At 50.1% G+C, this 4,328-nt stretch overlaps 1 protein-coding gene across 1 annotated transcript in view; it reads left to right on the top strand.

Moving 5' to 3' along the window:
* Window positions 1-2,902: 2,902 nt before the first annotated feature.
* Ccdc158 (coiled-coil domain containing 158) overlaps window positions 2,903-4,328 on the top strand; it is a 63,919-nt gene continuing 62,493 nt past the window's right edge. Inside the window, exon 1 of the mRNA XM_026785029.1 lies at window positions 2,903-2,981. The gene's annotated coding sequence lies outside the window, so the exon portion shown is untranslated. The remainder of the gene's footprint in view (window positions 2,982-4,328) is intronic.

Genomic DNA, 4,328 nt, shown 5'->3' with positions numbered 1-4,328 from the left:
TTTTTTTTTATTCAGGGCTTTAAAAAAATACCATAAAGTGGGACTGGAAGTTGACTCAGTAAATTGACAGCCATGTGAGCACGAGGATCCGAGTTCAGGTCCCCAACGCACATTTTTAAAAGCTGGGAAGGCAGAGACAGAAAGCTCCCTGTGCCTTGCTGGTGGGTCCGTCTAGCCAACTGGTGAGCTCCAGACTCAGTAAGGAGACCCTATCTCATAAACTAAGGTGGGGTCTGCAAGATGGCTCAGATGGTGGTGGGCTTGCCTGGCAAGCTTGATGACCTGAGTTTGATTTCCAGAACCGCTGTAAAAAGGAAGGAGGACACAAATCTGCAGTTGTCCGCTGACCTCCACATGTGTGCTATAGCATGAGTCGCCCCCCAGGTCTCACACACACACACATGTACACACACATGTACACACACATGCACACATATGTATATATAAAACAAAGAAGTAAATAAATATTTAAAAACTAGGGGGGAGCAATAGTCGAAGACGTCCCATACTGACCTCTGAACTCCACTTGTACCTTCATTATATTAGTTTGGGTTCTGTAGAGCAGTGGTTCTCACTCTGTGGGTAGCGATCCCTTTGGGGGTCAATTGACCTTTTCACAGGGGTCACCTAAGACTATCAGGAAACACAGATATTATATTATAATTCACAACAGTAGCAAAATTACAGTTATAAAGTAGCAATGAAAATAATTTTATGGTTGGGGTCACCACAACACAAGGAACTGTCTTAAAGGGTCTCAGCATTAGGAAGGTTGAGAACCATTGCTCTGAGGAGCAGAGCCCACAGGGTATATATGTATTTGAGAGAGGCTATATTAGATTGGCTTTCACAGTAAGGTCTGCATCACGCCGGAGAGCTGAGAGCCTGGTAGCTTTTCAGGGCAGGAGAACGGGCATCTTAGCAATCCCAGTCTGGTACAGGAGGTCTGGGAGCCCCAGTCTTCAGTCCGCACGGGAAGGCTGAAGGAACTGGGTTCTGGCGGCAGCAAAGGATGCTGGTAGCAACAACAAACCCACCTGCAGAAAAGTGTCCCCTCCCACTTTTATCTGGGTTGGATCCCACATTGAAGGTGAGTCTTCCCGCTTCAAATAACCTGATCAAGACTTCAAAAAAAAAAAAAAAAAGACGAAGAAGAAGAGGAGAAGGAGGTAGAAATAACTTTATTTGGGGTACAAACAAAAATGAGACACCAATAAAAATCATGTACTAGGCAATTAAAATATTTTTATGCCATAAGAACACAGTTATATGTTGATAGAATTAAAAAAGATTAAAAAGAAGCTAACTGGAAATTGTATTTGGTCTAGTCACAGAGCCTAGAAATATTTATGGTTTCCTGTTTATGTTGGCTGGAGAGATGGCCCAACACTTAAGAGCACTGCCTGCTCTTCCAAAGGTCCTAAGTTCAATTCCCAGCAACCACATGGTAGCTCACAACCATCTCTAATGAGATGTGGTGCCCTCTTGAGGAAGAGATCTGGTTAGGGGTCCTCACCAACTTTAGACCATGAAACCCAGTTTGGACAAGTTCAACAGAACTGCCCTATATGGGCTGCCCATGCGCGCCTGCTGTAGCATTGCAGGGCATAAATTTCTTTCTTTCTTTTTTCCTGTTTATGTAGTTGGTACTTTAATCCTATGTCTCTGAGACAGTAAACGCGAAAACTGAAGGTATAATAATAAAAAAGTCTTTAATGGTGAGTCATAAAGTGTTACAGTCTGCAACAGCACTACACAAAGTACTGAGTGTGTCTATTGATATGCATAGTCAATTTATACATTTTGTTGTAGTCTGCTTAACGTTGACAGTTAACAGAATTCAACATCACCAGTGCACGCCGTTATAGCAGAAGCTAAGACAGAGGATCCCAAGTTTGTGACCAGTCTCTGTCTTCAAAACACCAACAAAAACCCCTCCAGGTTGTATCTCGCAGACTCCCGCCTCTCTGGAACCCTACATTGGAATGCTAATTCGAGCAGCACGCAAGAGTCGAGTGTGCAATCTCAAGCTGATAAACTCCATGTTAAGAATTACATGGACAGAGTAACCGAAGCACGGCGGAGGAAACAGCTCTCCGGAGGCAGAAGGGTCAGCTACCCTGAGAATACGTCTAAACCTGGAGGAACATACCGGAAGGAGGCACAGCATAAAAGCGCAGGCTAAGCACAGGCGAGCTGCAAAAGTCGAGTTACTCTGTTAGTTTGAACAGAGCGGGGAAGGGAACAGACTGCAAGGGAGAGTGCCGGTGTCAGCCTGCCCCTTCCTCGGCGCGCAGGTCACGGGGAGGATTTGTGCCCTTTGCTATCTGGGAAGATCTTTGTGGCGGCCTCAGTGAGAGAGACAAGAGTGAGGCGAGGAGGCCGGTAGCTGGGTAGTAGGAAAAGTGATGAAGAGTGGCCTGCCTGGCCAGCCAGGTTGCCTCGGCGACGGCGTGGGAGCGGGGAGGGGGGGTGGTGCAGGATGTCCGGGGGCGTGATCTCGCATACTGCCCCGCGCCTCCCTCGTGCAACATCCTTCCCGCCCTCCTCCTTCTGCCCCGCCCTCCTCTTCACGCCCCGCCCTCCTCGTACTTCATCCTCCCCGCCCCTCATCTTCACGCCCCGCCCTCTTCTTCACGCCCTGTCCCTTTTCCCACGCCCCGCCCTTCTCGTGCCTCATCCTCCCCGCCCCCTTCTTCACGCCCCGCCCTCCCCCTCGCGCCCCGCCCTCCTCCTCGCGCCCCGTCCCTTCTCTCGGTGGCTTCCCCGCCACCAACCGTCAGACCCTCTCGCGCAGCTGGCGGGGGCGGGAGCGAGCGTCGCGAGGCCTCGCCGTGGTGGGTCGGGCGCCGCGGAGGGGCAGCAGCGCGGGCCGCTGCCTCGGGGCGCAGTGGGAGCTGGCGGGTCCCGGGGGCGCGCAGGTGCGGCCGCCGCCCTCACGGACAGGCGGCCGGTCTCTTAGGACGAGGTGGAGGTTGCAGGTGTGAGGAAGGGAGGCGTCCCAGGGGGCAGGGCTGGGTTGTTCCCCGGAGGACCTGGGAGCAACTCCTGTTGCTTCTGGAACCTTCCGTGGCCTTGTGTTCCCACGTGGTACCGGCCCAATAACTTTGTCCAGTTGTTTTAGGAGAGTTCAAGTTCGCCAGCTACGGGGGCAGGAAAAGTGGGTCTTCGTGACTGCGGGGCCCGGACTGTCACCAGTCTGTCTTCCCACATGGCTGTGTGACTTGAACCCTCTTGGTAATCTACGTCGGGTCCCAGCTTTTCCCCACCGGCAACAGCCATCCTTCCCCACAACCCTGGCAGAGGTTCCCACTCCAGCGGTCCTAGACCTTGTTCTGCTAAATGTCATGCCGGCTTTAAGGTGGTGGGAGTGTAGGAGACAAGTGATGTTGGGCTGTTTTGACTGAAAACTGTTTTCCACGTAAGAAAAGAAAAAGTCCAGAGCTTTGACTCTTCCTAGAGGTGAATTAGATAGGACTGCTCGTGTGTGTGTGTGTGTGTGTGTGTGTGTATACATATGGTCTGTGAGAGGGGGAAGCTGTGGCAGAGATCTGAAACCCACCTCTGCGCCACAATTGTTATTTTTTTAAAGATGTGTTTTTATTTTATATATATTAGTGTTTTGCCTGCCTGTGTGTTAGTGCACCATGTGAGTGTCTGGTGCCTGTGGAGGCCAGAAGGGATTGTGGGATCCCCTGGCGGTGGAGTTAGAGAAGGTTTTGAGCAGCCATGTTGGTACTGGGAACTGAACACTGGTCCACTGCAACAGCAGCAGGTGCTCTTAAGGCTCGGCACACCCAAGATCTAGTACAAACACTTCTGCATCACTTAAAATTATGCATACGTTCACACTGAAAAGAGCCTTAAAGTTGTGACAAAGGCAGTCATGATTTGGAATGTTTGAGAAAAAGACGTGGAAATTGCCCAGATACAAAGAACTTTAGAAGATAGTTTGTAGACTTTAGTAGAGTTGAGTTCAAGGGCTTAGAGGCATCTTCTGACTTATTTATTCTTCCTCCTTGAACCCCAAAAGGCTCTGGAGGATGGACAACCCCTGTCTTAGAGTGAACAGTCCTTATCTTGACTTCTTTCTTTAGGACTATCTTCTAAAGTTCTTTCTAGGTGTGCCAGAACACGCCAAGATCTCACCTCTGCATTTCACGTAGCTCTGCGGCAGGGAGCCTGTCTCAAATGTACCATGCCCTGTATTTGATTCCCCCGTGTCCACCACACACTCTCATCACACACACATATTCTCATACACACTCTCACACACACTCTCTTTCTGTCTCTAACACACACGCACGCACACATTCTCATACGCACAT

This window comes from Microtus ochrogaster, linkage group LG1, assembly GCF_000317375.1.
Source record: "Microtus ochrogaster isolate Prairie Vole_2 linkage group LG1, MicOch1.0, whole genome shotgun sequence".
NCBI lineage: Eukaryota > Metazoa > Chordata > Mammalia > Rodentia > Cricetidae > Microtus > Microtus ochrogaster.
Note: the sequence above shows the minus strand (reverse complement) of the source record. Positions and strands in the feature narration are given on the sequence as shown.